Here is an 18,277-nt window from a genome sequence, read left to right on the forward strand (position 1 = left end):
ATTTACTCTTCAAATATCTACTCTTCAAACTGTTTAATGCTTTGTTCCTCAGATATTTTCCTCTTTTTTTATTTTCCAATTTTCTCCATCTATACTCGATTTGCTATTATCCGTCCTGTACACTCTCTTCTCTCTATCATTACAAGACATCACCCAAAACATGATGATTGGCTCCAAGTGTGTTTTGGGATTTGGTCTGACACTGCGGTCAAAAGTGTTTTTCATAAATTGCTTTGTGCACCTTTATTAGTGGTATTACAGCTCAACATACTCCAGTCTGTATTTTGGGTGTCTGTTTGAAGGACTCCCAGGTAATGGACAATGCAGGACATGCTCTTGGTTATGAATGTGTTCAGTCTGTTAAATAACTAGGTCCTAGCTCATTGCTGAAGTGAAGGGCAGGACTGGAAAACTCTAACCGCCTAAACGAGTGTGAGCCTGTCGTGTGGAGCGATCGGGTGATCTTGCTTATGAGAAGCGTCTGGGATGATCTCCTTGATTATGTTTGACAGGAGTGGAGGACAGATTATTTGCAATCCAGGAACAGGATGTTGAGGAAGTCTAGCAGACACTGTCAGTCAGTGTGAAGATCTGAGCAAAGATATTTCTGAGGGTTAAAGGCATTCAGATCTCAGCCGCCGCAGTAAGGGATCTGTGAATGACAGCAAGGTGCAGCAGATAGTGGTGATGCAAAGTCCTTCTTTTCCTCATGTTCTAGAGCAGACGTGTCCGATCCTGCTCCAACATGCCTGCGAGTTTCTATTCATCCTGAAGCCCTCGGTTAGCTGTGTTCGATCGGGCTCTGCAGGATTAGACCGTCCTGAACTAGAGAAAACAGGCAAGCAACAGGAAGAGAAAGAAGAGTTCAGCATCCAAGAGAAATATCAACTTCATGATTATCTCCCAAAATATCAGGTGTAACACCAAAGCTACTTCCATGAAAGTATGACTGAGACCAGTTAGTAATTTCAGTTCCAGTTTTAATGCACATTGGCTCTGCAGGATTCATTAAAGCTTTCTTTTGGATGGGACGCTGCACAGAATAAGGATGTGTTGACAAGAGCGGTAAGGAAGAAGAGCATTAGTTGGGTTTGACGGTGGCTTGGTGAGGAACTGATGTATTTTTGCCTTTTTCATCTTTGGATACATTTCACTTCGTGCGGTCAAACGTTTTATCGCATTCTAAATAAAAGTTTTTGCTGTGTTTATTTATTATGTGTATATATAAATACACACAAAAACAGTATATTTTGTAAATATTTACATGCATATACATTTATATATGTATATTCTTTCATTTTATACATAAACATACAATTTTTTCTTAAATATATACATGCATGTGTTTCTAATAAATATACACAGCACACACATATGCACTATGTAAACAAAAATGTTGATTCGACTTTTTGTGTTAGTTTAGGTGACTCCGTATCCTCCTCTGCTCCTCTCTTGTGTGGGGTCCCACAGGGCTCAGTCCTCGGCCCTCTACTTTTCTCTCTGTATTTGCTTCCACTTGGTTCCATACTTAGAAAGTACGGCATTTCAGCTGCTCCTGCTTGTGCCTAAAACTAAGCGTAAGCTCAGAGGGGACCGTGCCTTTACTGTGTCTGCCCCTTAACTATGGAATGATCTGCCTTTGTATGTTAAGCAGGCCTCTTCTTTATCTGTTTTTAAAACCCTTCTTAAAACCTATCTTTTCTCTTTGGCTTTTGACACCTAGTAAGATGTCTTCATTTTTTCTGTACAGCACTTTGGTAAACTTTGGTTGTTGTAAAGTGCTTAACAAATAAAGTTGGTATGGTATGGTTGGTTTGGTGATTAATAATTTGACAGCACTAATTTCACTGTTAGGGGCTCACTTCTCTCTTCAGAAGGTAAGTGTGAAGCTTTAGCTAACACGATGTGCTTTCTATTCATTGTAAGCTGTTGGTGTGTTCACACCAGTGTAGTTTTGACTCGTAGATGGACCTATTGTGCGTTTATCAACAGCACGCAACTCACTGCTAGAGGTTTATGCTTCAGATACACAAAATTCCTTTAGAAACTCCTGCAAAAAGACCCACTCGCGGCTGCTGCAGTTTCTCCAGTGTTAGCCAAGATGTGCTTACGATATACTACCAACGATTAATGGCTGATGAGTTGGTAGGTGTGAGAGACGCTGGCCAGTTCAACAACTTACTACGATGACACCTTCACAGTCTCATTCACACCACACTAATAAACCAAAGGAAAGCAGTGTTAATTAAAGCTGAAGGGATATTGTGCTAAAAACATAATTCAAGTAGGGTGCAAAAATAACTACTTAATGAGGAAAAATACTCTGAAGTTGAAGCTGTGCAACGAGAGGTACACAAAGGTTAAATAACTGAGGATAGGCTTGTAAGTGTGTGTGCTCGTCTCATTTTCACATCATGAACTGAGCCGTTTAACTACAGATATACAGCAGCAACTATAATCCACTTCTGACACTGGGAACTGCTAGAGGTCAGTGAAGCTGACTGAGACCTGTCTCTTTATTCATAGCGCTTTCTTTCCTGATTCTCAGAAGCAGAAAGGAGCGAATCCCACACAAACACAGAAAGCTGGAATGATGCCAGATCTGCTTGGCACGATGCAGGATTCTGGAGCCTATATAGACTCTGAGTCATTCCAGGAGAATCAATTTAATGTGGGCTCTGATGCCGACACTGAAGAGATGATTTTCGGAGTACTTTTTAGTATTCATGATTCTGAAATATTTGGCATTGTATTTGCATAACAATGTGACACAGTAGCACATGGGGAGCATCACTTATTTTCCATCTCGCAGTATGGAATCTGTCAGATGATGTCTCAAATGAAGAATGCATGACTGAAAACATGTTTGCAATGATGTTGAACGATTCCCTTCAGCAGCTTTTCAAAATATGAGTGGAAATTACACAATGTGTGAAAACTAAGATTATTCAGTGAACAGACTTTTATCACACCTGACACTGGTTACTTTAGGAAAGGGGGAATCATGCCAGCTACAAACACAAGCCAGAGAAACAGTATTTTCCATGCTACATATATAGTTAAATATATTTGATAAAGAACTTGTATGCAGCTTAATCAATCTATTACTGTTGTGTAGGACCTTTCAACACATTTTTCCACATGATACGGACACAGCAGTGACCAACCTTTTGACGACAAACAAAAGAGCATGGCTTCAAGCTAGAAGGCACATTTTTGGTACAACCGGGAAAAGATAATGCACTTTTAACAAATAACGTGTAATATGTGTAGCACACACAGCTCTGGTTGTTGGTGGTGGAGTGTGGCTCAGGCTGTGTTGTGCATTGAGACACTATTAATAGCTCAGCAGTGTCGTCGGCACATCGAGCTGCGCGCTCACAAGCTCTCTGCTGTACCGCCTCAATGCACCATTAAGCCTGGTGCTGGCAGCAGCCCGACAGGTGTTAATTAGCCAGATTTAAAGCAATGTCCAGGAGTCGTGAAGAACAGCTGAGCTCCCATGGACTGCTAACCCCTGACCTCCATTCACACAGAGAGACCACAGACTCCAGCGCTCATCTGAGTACATGATGACACAACAAACCAAACCTCACAGCAAAGCTGTGAAGTCTAGCACGTTTGAACATTACGTGCACTGGCAGCCACGGCGTATTCAAATGTGACAGCGGCTTGGAAATAATCTAGCGTGAGATGCTTGATAAGGTCTGGCAACAGGTGTGGGAACTTCAGTGTGCCAGCCAGATGTAAAGATGATGAGGGATAACTAATGCATTCTGTATGCTAACGAACAGTCATATGCTAGTGGCATAATGTCATTTATCTTCTATCAGATTGCATTGGATGAATGCATCTGCTGAAAGAATAGAATTAGTCAACCTAGAGAAATCTGGAATATGGTGGTTGCAACAGCTAGTAAAGAAGTAGAATCTCAAAATGTCTTATTGCCTTCCCAGACAGCACGCAGTTTCGGCCCAGGTCTGGCCCATATCTGGCCCGCATGGATTTCATGCGGGCCAGATGTGGGCCGGATCTGGACCAACACTATGTTGCTGTCTGGGTTGCTTTAAACAAATGGACAAAACAACTAAAGCGTGTTCAGTTTTAACTGAAATGTGCTGAAAGGTAATGCATTGAAATACAATGTAGCACCTACCTGTACATTAGAAACATCCCTAAATCTAGCTAATAGTTTTACCAAACATGAGATTAAGGCACATTTGTTTAGGCAGCCGTGTCACTTTATCTTGCTATTACACACCTTTGAGCTGTTTTATCATGACTTGTGTTTCACGAGATTCATAACAGTGATGTGTAATGCTGCACCGGGTGCGCTGTCGAGCAAGTTTACCACATCAGAAAAGCCTCACATATGGAGCTGATTATGTGATGCAAATGTCAAGAAGTATTAGTTTACATATCATGCACTACAGTAAAAGTGTTTTAAACCCATAACACAGTATTGTGTAAGGAACAACATGAAATTAGGTCATTTTTAATCAATTGTATTAAGGCTCTTGTAACCTTGATTTGTGTGAAAGAGTATAAAAGTTGTTAGTGTTTAACTGCAACTGTTGTTCATTTCAGCTGTAAACTGCATTGAATTGTATATATAGGAATGTTTCTCAGAAATGTAGTCTGTGAATCTTACAGCAGGAGTGAAGGGGGTCATAGATGCTCGGATCCGTACAGCGGAGCGAAGAATGAAGCACAAATCCTCTTCCTGATAGCACTTATGACACTTAAAACACTTCATGTTACACAACATGTGTGGGCGGCTGGAAGAAGCTGTTCTTTTTACCCACAGGCTTCATTCATCATCTTTTCATCCTGCTCATCCGGTTTGTTTTTGGGTTAAAGAATAAGCCACAGTGTTCCTGTGGGCAGAAATCTCATAAAACACCTGGGATTTTGTGATTGTTCTTAATTGTGTTGTGTTGCTAGCTAAATCTTACTGATTAAAGATGCTGTTTTCACATTACATTACTTATTTAGCTGACGCTTTTATCCAAAGCGACTTACAATTGCTATATATGTAAGAGGTTGCACGCCTGAGTTGAATATTTCTACTACTGAATTACTCTTCCAAACCTGTTTTATGGAACTTATTAACTCTGCCATTATAATAAACAAATGTTTACATGAACAATCAGAAATTTAAACTAAACATACACTGGCGGGAAATTAATTTGATACTAATTTGGTACAGTAAAATACTTTGTTTAGAACTTTACTGTGAAAACAGCGTAGGTATTTTTTTTCTGGTTTTGTCTGAAATATTATTTAGTATGATCTGTGGTATAAAGATAATATCTCATTGGCAACTGCGCTGTTGATTCGTACAGCTGTGATGACCTGCAACCCAACCACTGATATCACTCAAATAGATGTTTGATAAACTAGTATAATCATTCTAACCAAATCATGTGGCTGGGTGTTTGGCATTCTCATTTATTTTCATTTTTTTATAGCAGTGAAATATAACATACAGTCAGTAAATGAGGGTAAATATAGCAGAACACACAAATGAACCTGAAGGTAATTGTGATGATCTGGAGATGTGTAATCTATCATCTTTTTGTTGCTAACTCTACCTAAACAAGTTACGTGACATGATGTGACCTGCCAATGACATCAACATAACAAGCCTAGTGTTATAGAGAAGAATCTTTACTATGAGCTTGTGCACTTTACGGATGAGAGACACAAGCTGTCCCAGGTTACATAATGCTGGCGTGGCACGCTAACAACGCCTCGCAGGAACAATACAAGGTGAGGCATGTTTCAGCGCACATGCCTTCATCATTGATGACCATCCCATTCCTGTGTAGTGACCGTGACGTAGCCATGAGCCTCCTTTCACTCTAAAAATGTCAAGTGGACTTGAAGGGTGTAGGTGTGTTTGTTGCCATCAAGATCACAGAGCTACACAAACCCTTGTGTGTTTAATATAAAAGTTATACTATCATAGTTGATAATAAATTATCATGACTTATAGATAAGGCTGGTGTAAGGTTAGTTGATACTAGTGCGTTTGCGTTTTAAAATGCATAACTTTTGCTTTTACACTACTCCAGTGTTTTCCACAGTCGAAAACTGAGAATGGTCTCGTGGCATGCATCTTCGGTTATGTAGTGTAGACTGAGATTGTTTCTGAAACGCCAGTATAAATGCGGAAAACGCATTTCTAAAATGCTGTTTTAAAACTAAAACACACTAGTGTAAACGGAGCCTAAGCTTAACTAACACTAGTCAATCAGTGTTTGTGAAGTGCCGTTGTTGTCTGAGCTTATTGTGTCCTTAAATCCCAAGACGTCTTGCTCTAGCCTGCCATATTCTTATTTTCAAATAGTGGATGTTTTATTGTTAGCAATATTGGTTGCTTTTGTTAAACTAATGTTTTTTACATTAGTGGACATTTTTGTCGCACAAGCACACTGACTTAGTAATGATACCTTCATCAAGATTATATGCACAATATGTGTATAGAGAGTTTTAAGAGCATTAAGATCAAACTCTTAGTTCAGCTGGTGTTCATTTCACATGATTAGATCCGCTCACTGTTACTGGTTAGCCTGTATGAGTCATTTCGCAATACAGCAGTTTTTCTGCTTGAGTTCAGTGAGATGGATAACCGTGACCTGTGAGATAGACACACAGCTGTGCTTACATCTTTACGATCCATGCATTTCTTTATAATGCTACCTAACAGGAATAATTAATCTTTTTTTACAGACCCATATCTGCAGTTATCTTTCATTTTCTCGGGTGTTTCTCGCTTCATTTCGTCTCTGTGGTGTTGCTCTGCTGATAAGGCTGCTGTGTGTCCGGTGGCCAGTTAAACTTTAACAGGTGATTGCAAAAGGCCTCACTGTGCTCTTTGGTGCTAGTCTGGCTAACAGACGTGTGTGTGTGTGTGTGTGTGTGTGTGTGGAATATACACAGACTCGTGTAGACTAGTGACACAGTGGGGACTTAAATTGAGGTCCCCATGGGTACAAAAGCTTAGAAATCATACAGAATGTTTTTTTTTTTGAGAAGTAAAAATGCTGAAAGTTTCATGTGAAGAGAGGGTTTAGGTGAAGGGTTGGTGTAGGACAATAGGATTTGTTTTTTTACAGTATATATAAAAAAAAAACATTACGCCTATGAAGAGTCCCTACAAGGATAGCTGTCTAGACGTGTGTTTGTGTGGAGACAGTTATCACACATGCACACGAATAAGGCGGAACAGCAATAACAGCGTTACGTATCAGGCATGTTACAATACTCTAGATAGCTTTAAGCAGCAGCATATCGCTGATCTAAACACAGTCTTTTGGAAATAATAGTCAGATAAGTTTAAAGCAACTGCATTCTCAATCCTAGATGAGCCTTAGGCAGAAAGCCTGATTCATTTCAGACAGCTGTAAACCACAGTTTATATATATAAAAATATACCTCAGCTATGATAAGTTTAACTGGGTACCAGCATGTCGAAATACAACCAGTAAACCTAACAGCATGCCTAGTAACTTATGCTACAGAACAACTGGCATTAAACAACAAGCAATGTTTGCTGATAGCATATTTGCCAATATAACATTAGGCAATGACAATAAAATAAGAAATTATCTAAGCTTCGAGAAGACATTCGGCTATGAATAAAGGATGAAATGGCCAGTTGTGACATGGATGCTTAACTGTGGACACTTCTCTGGGGCTCTAGTTGTCCTGGTCTCCGCTGTCTTTCAGGGCTGTAGAGGTCCTTTCTAGGTGCTGATCCACCATCTGGTCTGGATACGTACTGGATCCGGGTGACTGCAGTGACCCTCTGATCTGGATACAGACTGGATTTGGTGGCTACGGTGACCTCGGAATAAGAGAGAAACAGACTAATATTAGCGTAGATGCCACTAGCGAAGTACATTTTGTGTTATGGGATATTTTCCCGGTTCCAGTTTTCCTAAGCCTAAACATCCTTTAACGGATTTGGATATTAAAAGCATATTAGTATGTTAAGTGTAAACCAGGTTAAAGAGATGGGTCTTTAATCTAGATTTAAACTGCCCAGACAGCACGCAGTTTCGGCCCAGGTCTGGCCCATATCTGGCCCGCATGGATTTCATGCGGGCCAGATGTGGGCCGGATCTGGACCAACACTATGTTGCTGTCTGGGTGCAAGAGTGTGTCTGCCTCCCGAACAATGTTAGGTAGGTTATTCCAGAGTTTGGGCGCTAAATAGGAAAAGGATCTGCCGCCCACAGTTGATTTTGATATTCCAGGTATTATCAAATTGCCTGAGTTTTGAGAATGCAGCGGACGTAGAGGAGTATAGTGCAATAAGAGTTCATTCAAATAATGAGGTGCTAAACCATTCAGGGCTTTATAAGTAATGAACAATATTTTAAAATCTATACGATGTTTGATAGGGAGCCAGTGCAGTGTTGACAGGACCGGGCTAATATGGTCATACTTCCTGGTTCTAGTAAGAACTCTTGCTGCTGCATTTTGGACTAGCTGTAGTTTGTTTACCAAGCGTGCAGAACAACCTCCCAATAAAGCATTACAATAATCTAACCTTGAGGTCATAAATGCATGGATTAACATTTCTATATTTGACATTGAGAGCATAGGCCGTAATTTAGATATATTTTTCAGATGGAAAAATGCAGTTTTACAAATGCTAGTAATGTGGCTTTCTAAGGAAAGATTGCGATCAAGTAGCACACCTAGGTTCCTAACTGATGACGAAGAATTGACAGAGCAGCCATCAAGTCTTAGACAGTGTTCTAGGTTATTACAAGCAGAGTTTTTTGGTCCTATAATTAACACCTCTGTTTTTTTTTGTTTTTTTTTAATTTAGCAGTAAGAAATTACTCCTCATCCAGTTTTTATATTGAATATGCATTCCATTAGTTTTTCAAATTGGTATGTTTTGCCAGGCTGCAAAGAAATATAGATCTGAGTATCATCAGCATAACTGTGAAAGGTAACACTGTACTTCCAGAGATATCTCTCAGGCATCACATGTAAAGTGTGAAAAGTAACTGCCCTAGTACTGAGCCTTGAGGTACTCCATACTGCACCTGTGATCTGTATGATACCTCTTCATTCACTGCAACAAATTGATGGCGGTCATATAAGTATGATTTAAACCATGCTAATGCAGTTACATTAATGCCAGCAAAGTTTTCTAGTCTATGCAAAAGAATGTTGTGGTCAATAGTGTCGAACGCAGAGCTAAGATCCAATAGCACTAACTGAAAGATACAACCATGATCAGATGATAAGAGCATATAATTTGTAACTCTAAGTAGAGTAGTCTCAGTACTATGATATGGTCTATATCTGCAACTCATTCCTCCACTGTACTCCTTACCTTGGTCTCTTCGATCGCTTTTGCTCTCACCGGCTCCATCCTAAGTCTGCTGCAGCCCTCAAGACAAGCAGTGTGAGCCTTTGTCTTTGTCTCCTTGGCTCCACCTGGACATCCACCTTTCTCGGCTCCTCCTCGGTCAGTCAACCACTTGGTTTCACCTGGCCTCATCACACCAAGGCTCTTTGACCTCATCCCGTCATCCCTTTGACGGTTCTGCTATGGACCACCAGCACCAACTTGGGCTCTTCTGCCTGGGTGTCCTAGACCTCCTTCTTTCCTCTCATTATCATGTTTGCACCCTCCCACTTTGTTAGTTTACTTTCTGTTTTTGAAATAAAATAAAATAAGATAAAAATAATGTTCATATGTCGTCAAAAACACGTGAACATATAACACATTTAAAGAAAAATAATCAAGGTACTTACTGTACTTTATAATGAGTACTGTAGGTTTGAAAATGTATGCCCCTGCCCCTCAAATATATAAGGTTAAAACATTTTGACAAGTTTCCACATCATTGTTGTTTCAAACACTGTTACTTTTGTAATTGTTATTGTTTGTTAATGCTAATGGTTTTTGTGTCATTTGTGAAAAACACAACAAACACTGTGGTCACCTGATTTAATGAACAATATATTTTCAGGGAATCACAAAAGATCACAGACTTTATTCCAGATTATTATACTTTCTTTATGTTCTTATTATGTCTTCTACTACAGATAATCACACAAAATCACGTACGTTATCACCACCTGGTTACCCTTTTTTCTTTTATTATATAATGTTTTTTTCTTTTTTTACTATCATTTTTTTCTTATTTGGTGTACCTGTATGTTTTTGATTTCTCCATAATATGTTTGATATTATTGAGACTGAAAAAATGTCAATGTAGCTGGAATGTGAAAGGCTAACATGGCAATATAGTAACTTTGTTTTGCATTATATCTAGCATAATGGTTAAATAAAATTCCCATCCACATTCAGCCAGTCAGGTATTATCAGGTTTTACAGCACAGGCCTGTGGGATTGTGGGTATGTTCAGGAGTGATATCTATCTGTAAATATATAACGAGGGATCGTGCTTACACAGTTCAATGTTATTGTCTTGTTCTGTGCAGTCATAACCAGTTCACAAAACCCAGACTGAGGCTTTGTGTGTTATTCAGAGCCCTTGTAAAACACATGCTACTGTGAAAGTAAACAGTTCTTCAGCAGATCCACAGGAACCATCTGAAAACATCAGCTTTGCTCATGAAAGTTAATGGCGAGACATAACAATTAGTATTCATAACTGATCTGGTGAAGGAGCATGTTGGTCAGCACTAACCACAGCAGGAATACCACATAGTGTTTACTCAGTCATCTGCTAAAACAAGTTATCAGCTAGTTAGTTTGGTTTTATGCAGCCAGCTTTTTCAAATAAGTGGATGTATGCTTAGATGGATGGATAATAGATGGGTGGATTGTTGAATAGATAAATAGATAGATGGATGATGGATAATAGTTGAATAGACAGATGGACACATGCATGGATTCATGGTTTAATAGGTGGATGGATAGTGGATAATTGGGGGATGGATGTATAATAGATGGATAGTTGGCCCAATAGATGGATGGATTGGTGAATGGATAACGGATGGATGAATAAATGGAGGAATAACAGGTCAGTGGATGGCTGGATTGGTGAATAGATGAATGGTTGGATGGATGAATAGATAGGTGAGTGGATGGATGAATAGATGGGTGGGTGAATGGATTCATAGTTGAATAGATCGATAAGTAGACAGATTAATGGGTTGATGGTTGGATGGATGGATTCATAGTTGAATAGATTGATGGAATTATGGACTTTTGGATTCATGGTTGAATAGATTGATGGATGTTTGGATTCATAGTTGAATAGAAGGATGAATGGGTGGGTTCGGTTTTTGGCTGGATGGATGAATGGATGGATTCATAGTTAGATGGGTGGATTCATGAGTGAATAGATGGATTGATGGATGGATGGATGGATGGATAAGTAGATGGACAAATGGGTGGGTGGTTAGTTGGCTTCATGGTTAAATAGATGGATGGATGGTAGGGTTGGGTATCGTTTGGGTTTTATACGATACCGGTGCCATTTCGATACTTTTAAAATAGTAGCCAGTGCCTAAACGGTGCCTGAATCAATACTTCTATAAAAATAAATAAATAAAAAAGCCTAAAAAGGATAACATTAAAGAACATTTAAAAGATTTAAAATAAATCCATAGCATTCACACTCTCTTTGGATGCTCTCATTTCCCAAGCTTCCCTTACTCTAAGCCTAGTAAATGTATTTTACGATCTGGGTCATTATTTAATACTAAACCACACATAATGTTTCTACTGTATCTCTGTCAGTCACTCTGATATTGAGTTCAAATGAGTGCTATCTGTCTGTCACTATCTTTAATCAGTTCTGTGAATGACTGTATGGTCAATCTTTATAAAGTAGCAACAATGTCGTTTTGTAAAATACAGTCTGAGGCACATTAGTATTTTCACCCCAAAAAAGGGTTTTTAGCCAGTTATTTAAATCTTTTGCTTTAGTCAGTAGGAAATATCAGTTTACATTTTCAAACATTAATTTTGCCATTAATTTTAATAATAATCTAGTGAGATTGTTGAATGCACAAGCATTCTGACAACAGACCTTTGGATAGTAGAGTGTGTGTATAAAGTATAAAGTAATTTTACAAATTTATGAAATTTACATATTGGTACCGCGTTTCGGTACTCAACCCTACTGGATGAATGGATGGATGGATAATAGATGGATGAATGGGTGGGTGGGCAGTTGTATGTAACTGAGCTCACTATCACTGCTGAAATCAGTCTCAACACTAGCACTAAAGACCTGCTGCTTTACATATTCATGTATGTGGTGTATGTATGCACAATTAATTAAGTTGCAGATGGGCAAAATGTTACTGGAATGACAAACTGTAACAATAAACGTAAAACAATAACAATAAACCTACCAATAACAATAAAATCTTCTTTTACTCACAGTACTGCTTCTGTCCTTCATGCATAAGACAATCACAAAACTCACTGCAACACACCCAGCGAAAACAATCCACTTCTAATTTAAGGGGTTAGTTCACCCAAAAATGAAAATTAGGCTGTGTTTTTTTTACTCACCCCCAAGGCATGCTAGATGTATATGACTCTCCTCTTTTAGACGAATCCAGTCAAAGCTATATATAAAATTATTGCATTCAGTGGGTGTTACATTGCTTCAGTCCAAAAGACGTGAAATACAAAGTGCCCTTCCATAAAAATACAAATAAAGTGTCTCACACAGCTCCAGGGGGTTAAATATATTGTATATATATTAATATATACAATAACAAAGTAATAGTTCAAGTCAGCAAATACATATTTGAGTAAAGACAAATGTGTAGTTTTACATATAGAAACTATACGCTTTTTCTGTATTTATTATGCCTCCCTTTTGCTTTAAACGAGTATCTACAGGAGCTGTGATTAGGGTATACTGTATATATCGACCCATCACGTCATGCTAGAAGTATGTGTCAGTGTGTATCGACTACTTGAGTCTCCATATTTGTCAGGAGGATTAGGACCAGAGCCAATATCTGCAGCATTAGAAATGCATGAGTTGATGGTTTGTGACTTCAGCACAAGCACTCTTCATCGATCTCTAGGTAAATGTGTAATTAGTAGACAAACATGACCTCACCCTAAATAGACTGAACTATCTGATCACAGCTACTCAAATCAGCTTCTGTAAAGCGTTTCAGCATTGACGTGTTCAGCGTTTCTATCTGAGATCAATGAAAATCATCTACAAATACATTACCATGCCACCGTAAATCAGTACAACACCATCATATCTCCGTGAGAAAGAGATACCATATGAAAGGTCTGGTAAAAACAGTGAAATACGCCTGCCTGACACTCACAGTGTGAAAACGACACTGGCTGGGCCACATTCAGGCATTTGCAAGATAATGAATTAATCTCAACAAGCAGAATCATCCGCACAGAAAGTCACGATAGTTTAGCTGAGCAACCAGTTAAGAATCTGTTTGCAGTTTTGTAAAAGCACACAACATCAGGTTCGGTTAAAGCGTTTGCCCATGTTCCTGACTGTGAATACTGGTGAGTGTGGTTTCTCATCCTGACCTCTGGGTTTAAGCTGAATCGCTAGTTTCGGCTTGGAGCTGCCACGCACACGTGATGAACATAACCTCATAAATGAGGAATACACCAAAGCAGCAGATCACAGTTACTGATTCAAGATAAGAGAAGAGAAAGAACTTGACTCTCCTCTACATTTTATTTTTACCGATTTAAAGCAGCTTCACAGAAAATCACAATGTTAATGTTCATATTTAATATCTTCATGCATTATAGACTAGTCAATAGATTACAGCTGAGATAATATAGATTTATCCCCATTTTGTGACGATATAAACAGTCCCGTAGTTGAGATTTGCTAGTATGTATCACTTTACATTAGTGTACTGTATGTAAGTAGGTCATGTCTCTTATGTTAAATACACTGCTGAGCAATAACATAAATTTCTATTATGTTAGATGTTATTTAATATTAATTAAATTTCACAATGATTTGATTTGAAATCTATATATTCTTATATGGGGAATCCAATCCACCCATTAATCAATTCACGAGTTCACGCTTACATATAATCAGCTGAAGTATGGAATGGAAGAGATGCTGATGAACCGTCAAAGGATAGAGGTAAGTCAGCAGTATTTATACTGTGGTATTGATTACTTGATTGATTACTTGATTGAAGTATCTGACGTGCTCCTCCCGAACCTTGTTAATAAAAAATAATTTCACGAATTCACGCTTACATATAATTAGCTGAGGTATGGAATGCATATTTGGCGTGCTGTCCGGGGAAGGGCCCCAAGCTCGGGAATGGCCCAAACATAGCGTACCCCAAGCAATTGAACAAAAGGACAACTGCCAAATTAAGAATGCCCCCCAAAAATAGCATTGTGAGTACCGGCGGAGGCTAATTTTATTTTCCTGAAAAGTAAGCTGGTTGGCAGGCCAGAAGCGCATACGTACTCCGGTGGGAGCGACTTAAGCATTGGAAGGGTAGGCCCTACCGGCTGCAGGTACTGGACTACTCGGTTGGGGTGCCCGGTCGGTCGGGCTCGAGCTGATGTTCAACCGGAGCTCACAGCGTTGGTACAGATGGGTGAGCCCTACTGGCCAATGAGGAGGGGCAGCATGGTTGTATAGCCCGACCGTGATAGCTCGAGTTGCCTTGACTGGAATAGGTCATGGTATCGACATATGGGCCCTACAGGCTGACAGCCCCTGCTTTTCAGTGGGCAAAGGGCAAATGGCTGACTGAGAGGGCCCATGAAGCCTCAAACTGGAGATTAAGTCTTAGGACAACAGAAAGTTTTGGGCTGACCGACAAGGAGGACTCTTGCGACATCTGACGGGAGATCGATACTCAAGGCATTGGATGGATGATACTTGCTTGCGGGCGGCAAATACTCTCACCGACGTCTGACGGGAGCACACACATCAGACGGGTAAGCCTCGTCGGATGGGGAGAGAAAAGGAAAACCTGTGCCGGGAGGCTCTCGCTGCACCCAATGGGGTATCAACTCAGAACATCGAACTGGTAAGCCTCGCCAGGCAGGGGGAAAAGATGTGAGGATAGCTGAGAGAGTTTAGACAGTATTTGGCAGGAGGTCAAGACTCATGGTGTCGAACAGTTAAGCCTCGTCTACTGTCAGCCAGGAGGCTCTCACCAGCATCTAACAGGAACTTCATGCTCGCTGTATCGGCTGGGTAAGCGTCGCAGGCCGTAGGATGGAAGAGGTAGGTTTGGGGACGTCCAATGGGAGCTTGTACTCACGGCATCGGACGGTTAAGCCTCGACGACCGTTGAATGGAAAAGGAGGTTCTCGCCGGCCTCCCACGGGAGCTGGACACTCGCATAATGTATAGGTCAGCTTGGCGCTGCCGACGATTTTGAAGCACGTTAATGTGCGTATTCTCTCTCGCCTCTGGTATTTGTGTGCGCGGGTGTGCTTTTCCAGGAGAATTGCTCATATATTCTGTTCTCGTCCACGTCATTAGATCCACGATCTGAAAAAAACTGCAGTTTACTAGTTATGTATTTCTAGCTGACTTGGTTTATGATGGGACACTGACACAATAATCAGTAAACTACTAGTTAATAGTTTTATATTGCAAGTATGCTTGTAGTTTATTACTTATATGCATACATTATATTAACTTACAAACTTACTACATATACTTGGTAAAATACTTGAACTGTAAGGGCATTACAAATTGCAGCCTCAGCTATTTTGAAACGGTTTGTAAAATGGTGCTTGTGTTCATATAATTTCATGGCTGTTCCTCTATTTGTGACAAACACAGCAGAGTCATGTCTGCTTTCTCCTGACCTCAGCAAACGCACCATCAGCGCTTCCTTCCTCCTCTGATGACTAAAGTCTGGATGGCAGTGATGTAAAGGCACTCACTAGCTGCTTCACACACAAGGTTGCCATCTCTTGAGACAATGGCAAATATGCAATAGACATGGACTTGATTTTCTTTGAAAATAAAAATAAAAATGTTGTGGATTGATGTAATGGAATTGAAAGCAATGTAAGCTGGTGAACTGAACCACTTAACTAGCAGGTTAATTCACTCAGACGCATCATATGTGAGATTAATCAACATAGATTTGCACAATGAAGCACACACAAGTTTGTGCTCGTCTGAATGGGCAACTCATGTTGTGAGTAAAATGCATAAAATGGTGATCTGCGGTCCCTCGGGGATCTGGAGCAGTGATGGCCGAGGTGCCCAAGAAATGTAATCCCAGTAATGATCACTAATCCAGCCCCGGAGATACAGACATGAGGTCTTTCCCTCTGTCTAGCTGCTGTTATGGAGGCCAAGTGGAGCTAATGAGGGCTAACTGAGCTCACTATCACTGCTGAGATACATATTTGCCATTGTCTCAAGAGATGGCAACCTTGTGTGTGAAGCAGCTAGTGAGTGCCTTTACATCACTGCCATCCAGACTTTAGTCATCAGAGGAGGAAGGAAGCGCTGATGGTGCGTTTGCTGAGGTCAGGAGAAAGCAGACATGACTCTGCTGTGTTTGTCACAAATAGAGGAACAGCCATGAAATTATATGAACACAAGCACCATTTTACAAACCGTTTCAAAATAGCTGAGGCTGCAATTTGTAATGCCCTTACAGTTCAAGTATTTTACCAAGTATATGTAGTAAGTTTGTAAGTTAATATAATGTATGCATACAAGTAATAAACTACAAGCATACTTGCAATATAAAACTATTAACTAGTAGTTTACTGATTATTGTGTCAGTGTCCCATCATAAACAAGGTCAGCTAGAAATACATAACTAGTAAACTAACATTATACCTGAAGCTCATCATGATAGTATATTTACTACAATACTAAAGAAACACTTGGATGTACAGTAATACTAGAGATGTGTACTCGACATTTACTGACATACACTTTAAAAGTATACTTCTATAAACTAAAAAGTGGGCCAATTTATTCTCAAGAAGTATTGAAATAGCACACATACTACTAATACATTTGTCAAATTTATTGTGTAGAGGAAACTAAAAAGTGTACCAAATTACCAAATTTTAATAAACTAAAGAGTGTACCAAATTACTTCCAAGAAGTAGTAGTGCATTTATACTAGTACAGTCTATTTAACACACAAAGCTTACTTGGAAATTACAGTACACTTGAATGTGACTTAAAGGGAAACTTCACCAAAAAATGATGGTTGACGGTAGCCATTGACTTCTATAGGAACCCCCCCCCCCCCCACCATACTATGAAAGTCAATGTCAACTGTTTGGTCGCCAACACAAAACATATTTAGAAAAATCATGGTAACATCCGATGGCACCAATTCACTTCTACAGCATTTCTACACCCATACTCTACAATCAACTGTTCTGTTAGCATTCTTCAAAATATCTTCTTTTGTATTCATACAGTTGTGAAATGATGTCAGAATGTTCATATTTGTGTGAACTGTCCCTTTAATTGTCAGAATGACTGTAAAAGCACTGTATGTGAAAATTAGTCAATTTTCTCAGTTCTCATATGCTTTTGCTTTAGTAGGCATATTTTATTTTAGTACACATCAATGCAGTATACCAAAAAAAAAAAAAAAACATGCAAACTAAAATGTGATGTAAAACCACTGAAGCTCTTGTTCTTCTTTACATTGTGCAGTTGTATTCACGGAATCTGAAGATGAGCAGATGTTTAAGTTGCATATAAGCTCTGTGTAGATGCTAGCAAACACTGCCTACTGTAGGTGATGTGGTCTCCTGACGGCAGATGTTCGCCTCTTACGAGGAGAAACGATTCATATTTGAGCGTGCATCTGAGTGTGTGTGTGTGTGTGTGTGTGAGGCAGATGTGTCACATGCAGCAGCAGACAGATTTCCTGACGCTTGCCCTCAGTAATCCTCATCCGTTCGGCACGTGCTGCATGCCATCCGACATATAAAACCCATCCACGCCATGACTGCCTTCCACCACAGAAATGCAGTTTGTTCTGCTCTTTTAAACAGTACACATCCTATTTTCAAGCGTTTCTCTGAATGAAGTGCACTCAGAGTCTGAGGAGTGTTTGTGAATGGAGAGGGATGACAGCGCTGGACTCACATCTCAAATCATTCCTCCTGATGGGCTCAGACCGGACCGTAATGCCGGATTAGTATTCCTTCTTCTTCTGCAGCTGGCTGGAACGTGAGATGGAGGGATACGGCATGGAAAGAGCGGGTTTGTGAAGGCCCTGATTGAGTTTTCAGATCTCAGATGAAAGGGTGTGAATATGGCGGTGTCTCGCA

Source organism: Carassius auratus, linkage group LG36F (genome assembly GCF_003368295.1).
Source record: "Carassius auratus strain Wakin linkage group LG36F, ASM336829v1, whole genome shotgun sequence".
NCBI lineage: Eukaryota > Metazoa > Chordata > Actinopteri > Cypriniformes > Cyprinidae > Carassius > Carassius auratus.